This window comes from Triticum aestivum, chromosome 7A (assembly GCF_018294505.1).
Source record: "Triticum aestivum cultivar Chinese Spring chromosome 7A, IWGSC CS RefSeq v2.1, whole genome shotgun sequence".
Lineage (NCBI taxonomy): Eukaryota > Viridiplantae > Streptophyta > Magnoliopsida > Poales > Poaceae > Triticum > Triticum aestivum.
This window is the reverse complement of record NC_057812.1, coordinates 583,506,018-583,518,374: the sequence shown is the minus strand read 5'-3', so window position 1 is coordinate 583,518,374 and position 12,357 is coordinate 583,506,018. Positions and strand designations below refer to the sequence as shown.

Here is a 12,357-nt window from a genome sequence, read left to right as displayed (position 1 = left end):
AAGATCGGTCCAAGCGTGGCAAGCCACTGCGTGCCCAGGACGACGTCGTAGCCTGCGAGCGGCAAGGCAAGGAAATCCTCCGAGAATGCCTCGCGGCCGATGCGGAAGGGTACGGCGCGGTATGCGCCCTGGCACGGAACGCGCTCGCCGTTGGCCACCATCACGCGCATTTTCTTGAAGGTGGGGGATGGCAATGTGGCGTGGCCGGCCGCCTCCTCGACGATGAAGTTGTGGATGGAGCCAGAGTCGATCAGGGCGAGGAGGGAGACACCCCCAAGGGTGATATGCATCTGCATTGTCTCGCTCGTGCGTACGCCGGCGATTGCGTTGAGCGAGATCTAAGGGTCGGCCGGCGAGGCATCAGCGGTGGCGGAGGCCGTGTCGTCGTCGTCTGGCGCCAGGTCGAGGAGAAAGATGCGTTGACACATGCGGTTGTGGCCCCTGCCAAACTTCTCATTACAATTGAAGCAGAGGCCCAGGCGACGACGTTCCTCCATCTCCGCCTGTGACAGGCGCTTGATTGGGCGCCCTTCCGGCAGAACGGGTGCATGCTGGGGTGTGGTGGTGCCGGTGCGGGTAGCGCGGGGCGTGGGACGGGCGCCGGCAGGATGCCCTTCTGCTGAAAACGAACCGGTGGCGTGGAGGCGATCGCGCACTGGTCGCGCAGCTCCAACTTGCGGGCGAGACTCATGGCGACGGCGAGGGACTGCGGGTTGTGGATCTCCACGTCGAGGTTGAGGGGTGGTTGGAGGCCCGCGGTGAAGATCTGAACCTTCTGTGTGTCCGACAAGTAGCCTGCCTGGGGAAGGAGCGCCTCAAACCGCTCCTGGAAGTCGACGACGGACGTCGTGCGCTTGCACGCCATCAGTTCGCCCAGCGGGTTAGCGCGCAGGGGTGGCCCGAAGCGGAGGTTGAGCAGCTCGGTGAAGCGGCGCCATGGCGGTGTGCCCTCATCGCGCTGGACCTACATGTACCACAGCTGAGCAGTACCCTCGAGGTTGTATGACGCCATCCACACTTTCTCCTCCTCGGCGATCCGTTGTTGATGGAAGGAGGACTCGCATCTGTTGAGGAATGCGAGAGGGTCGTACTTGCCGTCGAACTTGGGGAAATCCATCTTCTGAAACCGTGGGGGTCGATCGTTGTGGTGCTGCCCATCGTGGCCGCCGTCAGCGCCCGACGAGGAGGCCGACTTCTCCTTCTGCAGTGCTGCCACGGACGTCTGCAGAGACGACACGGTTGCAGTCAAGGCCTCGATCAGCTTGGCCAAATCAGCGGTGGTTGGTTCCGTCATGGCTGAAGGAACCGAGGTGGCAGCGGATGGTGGCGATGGAGGTGGGCTGGGCGCGGACGCAGAGGTGGGGGTGGCCGGCGGGGGTAGCGCGGAAGAGGACGAGGAACGCCTGGAACCTGATACCAAGTTGTCAAGGACCTTGGTGCCCAAGACAGCAGGACCTCGACTACGTAACTCGTAGTCTCGGTAGATAGGAGCGCTAGTGTTTTTGCCTAACTGCTCAATGGTGCGGGAGATGAGATTAGGAGCAGAGGGAGAGATAGGAGATAATGATTTATTGCTTTCCCTCAAAAAGTGCTGATTACACGATATATAAAGGCCCCATGGGCTGCTAACAAACTGAAAACTATGCCTAACAAACTACTCCTTTGTTCTAGGAACCAATGCATAAGGATCAGGACTCCTGCCCCGATCACGCTTCGCCCGTTGTGGCCGGCGGCTGTTGCTGCTGGTCGCGTGGCCCGCGCCTGTACGCAACGCCCCACATGACAAGGTAGCGCTGCGATCGCGCCCGTTTCGTGTGTGATTTATAATCGTGGGTATGATTATAAGAAGTGAAAGAAAACATAATTTCTACTTAATAGACAGTTTTCATTTTTCTTAAAGTTTGCTTGTGTAAAAAATAAGGCTTTATCCAAAGAAAAGCATCTGAGAAATTGGATTAGGGATAGTAAAGGCTAACCTCTGAAGATTTACCACCCCACTTCTTTAATGGCCAACCTCTGAAGATTTACCAACTAACGTCTTTAATGGCCGCCCAGTTGCATCCTGGAAGGGCGGCGAACTTATTATAATCTGGACCTTCCTTCTGCTGAAACTGCTCCTCCAGTGCTTGATGGCATTTAGAAAGGAAAAATGTTTCAAGTGATACAGGAAGACCACTCCGTGGCAGTGACATCAGCCTGGGGCACTGATCAATCGAGAGACGACGAAGCGAATAAAAACCATCCAGATCAGGAAGCCACAATAAATTAGAACAATCAATAATCGACAGCTCCACAAGGGAAACAAGGTCACACAAATGTCGCAGAGATGATAGCCCGTCGCAAGATCTTACTTTCAGCTCTTTCAGTGCCGCCTGGTGGCCTGCTTTAGACAGTCGCATAACTTGAGGGCACCCCCACAACTGTAGTTTCTGAAGACATGGCATGTCATCTAAATACGGCACAGATTTCAGCTCATAACAATAGCATATTGTCATCATTTCAAGGGACAACAGTGATTCTGATCCGTCAATGGATGATATCCAACCACATTGAGAAATGTACAACCGTTTCAGCATCCTCAGGTGGTGCAGACTTACCGGTACACCCGGTATCTCAAGAGAGACACATTTTGATAGAAATATTGTTTCAAGAGATGAGAGGTTATTCAATAACTTGAAGAAAGAGGATGGTTGCAGGCAGCACTCTTCTAATGCAAGGTGTTTAAGTGACAAAGGAAGCACAGGACATGCATTCTCACCCAAGAGGGTGGTAATCACTGAGCAAGTATTCTGCTTATCAATGCCAAATACTTTCAACTTCTTGAGTGATTTCATACTGTGAAAGACTGTCGTGGGCATGTGTACCAAACAGTTAACATAGATCTCCATATCTTCTATAGACTCTAGGTGATGAGAGCGCAAGACATGGAAGGAGCTTGATACCAGGCGACAAAATGATCTTGATAGTTCAAAACTGTCAATGTGAAGCTTAAAATGGATTGTTTCCTTGTCAAGTACAGCTATATGTCTGAGTGTACGAGGATGGGTGGGATATGCTCTTAGCCGTGGACAGCCAGCAACAGAGAGATGTTTGAGATTCTGTAACACTTCATCATTGTCCAGAAGACACCACTCCAATTTTGGCAAGCGTTCCAGAAGCAATATCTCCAAAGAAGGGAATCCAGCATGACCAAAGAACTCCTGACCGAGTGCTTTTAGTTCTTCCATTCTCCTTACTTCAAGAGTTCTGAGTAACGGGAGATCCCCTAAAGCTGGAAGTACCTCCCATCTTTTACAATCTCGTAAACAAATGAATTTCAATCTTCTCAGCCAACCAGACTCCAGCCAAGAAGGAGAACAGACACCTGGGTACCCACTGATAGTTAGCTCATCAAGATTGCAGTGCGGCTTTAATACATCAAGCACCTCGAAGCCCCTGTCCAGATTATCAACACCATCACATGATCCCCATTCTAGCTCCAACTTAGATATGTGCTTCTTTAAGTCTAGATGAGACTTAGCGGCTTCCTCCCTGTTTTTTATATTCTCGAGCGATCTGATAGCAAGCTCTCCCCCAATGTTGTTTAGATCCTTTAGTTGGACCAAGCTTTGCTCCTCCTTGTCAACACGGAATTCTCCGGAACCCACGATACAAGTAAGTTGATGCAAACCTGATAAATTTACAGTGTAACCCTTCTCCACATTGACATGCACTAAGTTGATAAGTCCACTAATGCTTTCAGGAAGACTGAAATGACTTCCAGTAATGTTTACATTTCCCCTTGAATGATTCTGACGTTTTCTCTTGTGGGAGCAAGATATCATTGAGAAATAACATGAATGATACTGAACAAACAAGGCCTGTAGATGTTTGAGTCTGGAGATTGCCGTAGGCAGTGGGTAATAAGTGTGTTGGATGGCTAGATAGCGCAGGTGGATCAGATCATTGATAGCTTCAGGTAAACTATGGAGGCAGCATCCGCTTACATCAAGTACCCGCACACTCTTGAGCTTGGTGAGTAAATCATGGCTCAGACAAACATTGGAGCAGAACCAAGATTTGTTCAGAACTATCAATGTACGCAATCTTCTAAGATCATCATTATACAAAACATTTTGCAGTTGTTCAGCGGACACTGAAAAATGTCTAATATAATGAGGTAACACCACCATGCAGTTGTTGTCAACTGACTCAAACCTAAAACATTCTCCCCGGGAAACATGAAGTGCCAGGTCATTCATTGAATCGTGCATAACATAATATGTTTGATCTCCACGGCAGAGCACTTGGAAAAATGACCGAGCTAACAAATCATTGAAATAGCCCCTGCCAATATCTTCCAAGCTTCTACTGATATTTCCTTCTAGATGAACAAAACCCTGGGCTATCCACATTCGTATCACTCTATCTGGATCAATACGATAATCCTTCGGGAATAAACTACAATATGCAAAACACTGCTTGAGGTGTGCTGGCAAACTTTCATAACTTAAGCGTAAGATTGTCAAAATATCGTTTGGATTGAGTACATCTTTGTGAAGAACATCCTCCCACTCTGAACCATTGTACTTCCCATTTAAATGCCCTCCAATAACCTTTATTGCTAGAGCTGAGCCTTTCAGTTTCTGAACTATTTGATCTCCAATTCTGTTCAACTCTGGATAATCTTCTGGCTTTCTACTGCCAAATGCACATCGACTGAACAGTAACCAGCTATCATCTCTTCCAAGACCCTCTAAAAAGAATGAGCTTCTAGAGTCCAGAATTTTTGCAACCAATTCTGTTCGGGTTGTCACTAGAATCTTGCTTCCTGTCCTTAGATTCTTACGATTCCTGCTTCCTTATTGTTTAATTGGGGCTAATAATTCCATCCATATCTCTTTGTTGATGTGCTCTCCGTATTTCTCGTCATACCACACATCATCCAGCACTAAGAGAAACCTCTTGCCAGAAAGTCTTCGTTTTAAGTTCTTCCTGGAGCATGCTGAAATTGAAATTGGACAGGTCAACGTCCTCACCATCAGTTGTGCATGCTATCATATCTCTTTGATAACTCTAGTTTTGTCAAAATTATTGGAAACACAAACCCACATTCTCTGGTCAAAAGTATCAGCTATTTGCTCATTGTTATAGATAAGTTGAGCTAGAGTAGTCTTGCCAATGCCCCCAACACCAACAATAGTGTGAACCTCCGTCCTAAATCTGTGTTCACCGTTCAGTGAACATTCATCGAACTGATTCACCAGCTGATCTGCTAGCTCGGCAACCTCGTTTTTTCGCCCAAAAATTACATCTTCATGCAAAAGAGATCCTGTGATTCTTTCTTGGGTACACTGAAGAGGCTGAATGGGGTTATAGCTCTCCAATGTCATCACTCGTACAAACATCCCCGCAGAAGTTCTAACTCTCTCTAAGCTTTTGACGACCTTCCGCAAATCTGACCTGAACTTGTCAATATTGACCAAGCGCTTGCCAATAGAGATAGAAGAGGAGGCTATGCGTCTGAGCAGGCCTTTCTGCTCACTCCTCTCTTTTAAAAGCATATAGTCAAACTCATCCAAGACATTTTCTGCATCAGAGACTGCATCTTTCATTTGGTGCAATAAAAATAGTTGATTTGTGTTCACTACATGTTGCCTTTCAGCTGCATCAACTACCATAAGTATATCCATTAAATTGGCCTCCAAATTCTTGAGATCAGACACCATCTCAGATTTCCAGCTGTACTGGCTTGAAATATAGGACTGCACCAAAGAAACCATCCTACAACACTAGCTGCTGATATTGTAGCCATGTGAAAATATAGGACTGCTCCTGTGCAATTAAAAGTTAAATGTTTTTAGTACTAAATGAATAACAAGTTGCAATGTAAAAATATCACAAAACGCTTAAATGTTCAGAGACTTGCTTGCAACGGAGGATCAACCAGGTTGCAGCATATATGTCCAACAAAGGCTGGTACGAAATCAACTGGGGATATTTCGTAAGACACACTTGATATGTCTGACGGATTCTCAAAAAAAAAACTTGATATGTCTGACATACTTAATCAGTGCATTCACATTGTGAACACACTTTTGACATTATCCATCTAGTTTGACTTTGTTTCCTTGATATATAGACATACGTGAGGATACCAGTATTGAAATTTAAAAGTCCACCGTTCTTTGCTCAAGCTAACATTCCAGTAGTTCAGAAACATTTTCGGTGATGGAAATAACCAAGTTTTGAGATCCAACCAGACGATTTCTGATCAGATCTCCAACCAGATCACATACTACACCTATTAGAACAAGGATTAAAATCTCGGCCACTTAAGTAGTGCCAGAGTATGAAGAAAGCTTGGGCCAGATCCGATGGTTTGGGCAAGACAAAAATGCACTAGGACAACGAATTCTTGCATCTAGATGAGCATTGACTCCACAGTACCTAATACTCTTGATAGGTAAAAGCCGATCAGACGCAGAGCTGTGTGCCGGAGCGGCGGCGCGCGGGGGGGGGGGGGGGGGGGGGGAGGGCGTGGGGGCGCGCGGAGGAAATTTTGGATTTGGGGAGGAGGAGTAGAGCCGCCTAAGGGCATCTCCAGCCGTTGGCCCCAGGAGGGGCAAAAAATCGCCTCCTGAGGGCGCACCGGCGCTAAACTGCGCACTGGGGGCGTGATGCCCCCAGTCGCGGCGTCCACGGTTAGTAAAAAAGTCAAATACGGCGCAAAAACGACTCAAATTTAACACAAACATCGGCGAGTTCGTTCAAACTTAAACATATTTCACAAAAAAAGAAAAAAACTACCACGGGCTACCCCGCCGTCTCCCTCGCCACCCGCCTCGCCGCCCGCCCACGCAGTTCTACATGCCGAGGAGGCTGTAGAACCGCGTGTAGTCACCGCCGCCATCGTCGTCGTCGTCGTCGTCGTTGTTGTCGCCGCCCCCGCCTATGCCTCCGCCGTCCCTGCTGCATCCCTCCCCCGGTTGGCGCGGCGGGTTGGACGGTCCGGGGGCGGCGTCGTCGTCGCCGTCGCTGTCGAGGACCACGACGCCGTGCTCGTCCTCGCGCCCACGCTTGCGGGCGGCGATCTCCTCCAGGGCCCGGCGCTGCCGGACCATCTCGTCGCGGAGGTAGTCGCCCCGCGCCCACCGCAGGGCGTCCTCGTCGGAGAAGCCGCGTCGGGCTATCTCCTCGTACTCCGTGGGGAGGCCGGGCTCCGGCTTGGGATCGACGAGGACGAAGCGGCCGGTGGGTGGGGAGGCGTTGGCGCCGATGCGGACGCCGGAGCTGCGGGTGCGCGCGCTAACCGGCGTGCCCTGGGGCTCCGGCTTGACGGGGTGGAGGCAGGGCGAGCCGCCGGACGAGGAGGAGGACCCCCCGGTCTCCATGCGCCTCGGGGTCCAGGAGCTTCCCCGGCGGCGTGAGAAGGAAGGGGGCGGGGTACTCGAGGCGCGGCGTGTTGCCGCTCTCGATGTACTCGAGGACGGCCTCCAATGTGCGCCCGGGCACGCCCCACCACCGACACCGGCCGACGGCGTTGAGCCTGCCGGAGGGCTCGACGCCGTTGGTGGCCTCGAGCTGCTCGGCGTGACGGCGGCGGAAGTAGGGCTCCCAGAGCGGGCTGTCGGGGACGTACCGTGGCCCCTCCCTCGCCGCACGCGGCAGGGACGAGCGGATGCGTGCGATCTCCGCACGCCGCGCCGCGCCGGTGGGTATCGGGAGCACCGGCACGCAGTCGGCGCTGATCCTCCACGCCCCGGGTACCCGCATGTCCAGCGGGACCGGGTACTCGGCCTCGAAAAGGAGGCGAGCCTCGCTCTCGTGAAGATGGCGGCGGCCGAATCCGTTCGCCGCCGCGCCGTCGCCTGGGAAGCGCTCGGCCATGGGTGCTGGAGACGGCGAGAGAGAGGAGAAGGAGGAACGACGACGGCGAGAGAGAGAGGCGAGGGAGGAACGACGACGGCGAGAGAGTACGAGTCGCCGAGTGCTCTGGGGCGCGTCTTATATAGGCCGAGGCGCCGCCCGTGCGCGAGCCGCCGTGAGTACGCGTGGCGGGCGAGGGAGGGCGAGGGACGCGCGTCATCCGGTCTTCACTGCGCCGTCCGTGAGGCATCAATGGCGCAGGCTGACCGGCGCGGCAGTTTTGGCATTGATTTGCCGCGGGAAACGAGGCGATGAGGACGACGAAGGGCCGAGAAGAGGGTAGAGTCGCTGACGCGACGGGCCCACGGCTATTTCGCACCAAAACAGTTCGCCCCGGCGCCCCCGGGCGCCCCCCAGCGCGTCGGGTTCGGCCTGGATCTGCCGACGCTGTTTGCGGTCCAAGCCGGCAAAAATCAGACTCCTGGGAACGCGACTGGTACGATTTTTTAGCGCCAACGCAGAAAAAACACTTGAAAAGGCCTTCCTGAAAGCGCGGGTGGAGATGCCCTAACTACCAGGCCACCAACCTCAAAAACAAATGTATACTCTCCCGAGCGCCATCTCATATGCTCAGGAAAGCGTCTCGCCTCGCTGCCGCTCCGCTGGTGAAAGGGCCAGGCTCGATAATAAAACCGGAGCCTGCGCGCCAGGCCATCAGGCTGTCAAAAAAAAGATGTTGCAATTGGTATCTCCGACGAGAAGTCCTCGGGTGATTCAAACCCGCGATCTTTTTTTCTAGACAAATCACGAAAGCTTTATTAATTCGTCATAATGCTTACAGAGATGGACGAAAGATTTCCCGGCGGCCACCTCTCAGGATAAAAGTATGCTTTGCTAAATTGTGAGCCTTAAAATTTGAACTCCTAGTTTCATCAACTATATTACAAGATGTAAAGAAAACAGAGTGGATAATGATCTCCTGGATTACAGCTCAATAACTTGTCCGATTTCACTTCTGAACGTCCTTAACGACCACCTTACAGTCAGATGTAATATATAATCCCTGGATATAGGGCAATACCTCCCTGACAGCAAACGCCTCTAATGTTGTTGGGTCTGTGATGTGCCTAAACACAATGGCTGATGCTCCTAAGAACGATCCTCCTCAATCCCTGCAGATTACTCATATTCCTTCATATCCATAACGAGACACTGCTACATCGACATTTAATTTTGAGTAGTCCGCTGCTGGGGGATCCAATGAGCTGAACTTGGAATCTTCGGCTTAATGGGCGCGCCTGAGGCTTCGCATTGATCACTTGCAGCTCCAACATATATGAGTTGATAAACCCATGCACTGTATATGGTGACTGAAAAATTCCTTCATGAATGGCCTTTCTCCTTGCTCCCAAACCCATCTCAAACACCCAGGCAGACGGCCCGGTCACTGATCAGTCATAAAAAGCGACCCAAACAAGCTTTTTAAACGGCATCAAACTTCTAGGCTGACCGGCACCATACCCCTCATATCCAACGCAAATATGGAGCAGATATGGGGCGCCCGAGTGCGTCCGTCACGTCGGACTCGACAGCCATACCCCACCATAATTTGCATCAAATCCACCAAACTCTTCCTCCTTCTCCCGCCTCCCTTCTACCTTTTAGGCGTCCGAGCCCTCGCCGCCCGCCACCCTTGCTCCCCATCCTCATCACCAGTCCCGATCCGTCGCCTTAGATGTCGTCCAGCCCGTCCCTGACCACCGCGACAGAGGCTGCGTCCGCCACGTCCGTCGATGTCTCGTCCTCGGCTTCGTCGTGCAAGGCGGAGAACATCGCCCGAAGGAACCGACGAGGCCGACAGCGAGAGAGGGAAGCAACGACAGCAGTGCACGGAGCGGATGCGGACATGGACGAGCAGTTGTCCCCCCTCCCCCTCCCTCGCCGCGCCCGAAACCTCGCACCCTATCCATCTGCCCGCCAACGCGGATTGCGCCTTCGGTGAACAAGTACGTCGGGTACTACTCACAAGTGATTGACCGCCCTCAAAGTGGGATGGGAGTGGCAAATCACGTAAGCTACTTCATTTTGTCATCATTTTCGCATGCTTGTTTGTTTCGCATTCTCGTACTCATACATGTGTTGTTTGTTAGACGCGGCGGTGGCGGCCACTTTGTATCATGAAATGGAGAAGAAGGTTTTTATCCATTATTGGATCATATTGAATGGCAAGCCAAAGTGGACACAACTTGTGGACGATCTCAAGGCCGGCAAGAAGAAGAATGATGGCTCAAGCTCCCAACAATCAATTTGGTTGGACGATGAAGAGGAAGATATTTTCATCAAGCATGGAAGAGTCACTGTATCAAAGGATAACCGACAAGTCATGAAAAACAAGAGGAAGAAGGCAAGGGCCTCCCATGACACCGCGGCTACAAAAATGCCCTCCATTTTGACCGGCATTTTTGAAGGAAATATGCCCTAGAGGCAATAATAAAGTTATTATTTATTTCCTTATATCATGATAAATGTTTATTATTCATGCTAGAATTGTATTAACCGGAAATATAATACATGTGTGAATACATAGACAAACAGAGTGTCACTAGTATGCCTCTACTTGACTAGCTCGTTGATCAAAGATGGTTAAGTTTTCTAACCATTGACATGCGGTTGTCATTTGATTAACGGGATCACACCATTAGGATAATGATGTGATTGACTTGACCCATTCCGTTAGCTTAGCACCCGATCGTTTAGTATGTTGCTATTGCTTTCTTCATGACTTATACATGTTCCTATGACTATGAGATTATGCAACTCCCATTTACCGGAGGAACACTTTGTGTGCTACCAAACGTCAAAACGTAACTGGGTGAATATAAAGGTGCTTTACAGGTGTCTCCAAAGGTACTTATTGGGTTGGCGTATTTCGAGATTAGGATTTGTCACTCCGATTGTCAGAGAGGTATCACTGGGCCCTCTCGGTAATGCACATCACTTAAGCCTTGCAAGCATTGCAACTAATGAGTTAGTTGCGGGATGATGTATTACGGAACGAGTAAAGAGACTTGCCCGTAACGAGATTGAACTAGGTATTGAGATACCGACAATCGAATCTCGGGCAAGTAACATACCGATGACAAAAGGAACAATGTATGTTGTTATGCGGTCTGGCCGATAAAGATCTTCGTAGAATATGTGGGAGCTAATATGAACATCCAGGTTCCGCTATTGGTTATTGACCGGAGATGTGTCTCGGTCATGTCTACATAGTTCTCGAACCCGTAGGGTCCGCACGCTTAATGTTTTGATGACAATTATATTATGAGTTTATATGTTTTAATGTACCAAATGTTGTTCGGAGTCCCGGATGTGATCACGGACATGATGAGGAGTCTCGAAATGGTTGAGACATAAAAATTGATATATTGGAAGCCTATATTTGGATATCGGAAGTGTTCCGGGTGAAATCGGGATTTTACCGGAGTACCGGGGGTTACCGGACCCCCCCCGGGGGGGGGGGCTTAATGGGCCTACATGGGCCTTAGTGGAAATAGAGGGCAGCAAGGGGAGTGTGGGGCGCCCCCCCCCCCAAGGCCCAAACCGAATTGGTTTATGGCAAGGGGGGCCGGCCCCCTCTTTCTTCTCCTACTCTCCCTTTCCTTCCCCCTCTCCTACTCCTACTAGGAATAGGAGGAGTCCTACTCCTAGTGGGAGTAGGACTCCCCCTCGGCGCGCCTCTCCCTGGCCGGCCGCCTCCTCCCCTTGCTCCTTTATACACAGGGGCATGGGGGCACCCCATAGACACAACAATTGATCATTTGATCTTTTAGCCGTGTGCGGTGCCCCCCTCCACCATAGTCCACCTTGATAATACTGTAGTGGTGCTTAGGCGAAGCCCTGCATCGGTAGAACATCATCATCATCACCACGCCGTCGTGCTGACGAAACTCTCCCTCAACACTCAGCTGGATCGGAGTTCGAGGGACGTCATCAGGCTGAACGTGTGCTGAACTCGGAGGTGTCGTACGTTCGGTACTTGATCGGTCGGATCGTGAAGACATACGACTACATCAACCGCGTTGTGCTAACGCTTCTGCATTCGGTCTACGAGGGTACATGGACAACATTCTCCCCTCTTGTTGCTATGCATCACCATGATCTTGCGTGTGCGTAGAATTTTTTTTTTGAAATTACTACATTCCCCAACAATGGTATCAGAGCCAGGTTTTATGCGTAGATGTCATATGCGCGAGTAGAACACAAGTGAGTTGTGGGCGATATAAGTCATACTGCTTACCAGCATGTCATACTTTGGTTCGGCGGTATTGTTGGATGAAGCGTCCCGGACCGACATTACGCGTACGCTTACGCGAGACTGGTTCTACCGACGTGCTTTGCACATAGGTGGCTGGAGGGTGTCAGTTTCTCCAACTTTAGTTGAACCGAGTGTGGCTACGCCCGGTCCTTGCAAAGGTTAAAACAGCACCAACTTGACAAACTATCGTT

General features: G+C 50.7%; 1 pseudogene; it reads right to left on the bottom strand.

The window, feature by feature from the left end:
* Positions 1–5,769, bottom strand: part of LOC123148440 (disease resistance protein RGA2-like) — a 22,082-nt pseudogene extending 16,313 nt beyond the window's left edge.
* Between the last annotated feature and the right edge of the window lie 6,588 nt (positions 5,770–12,357).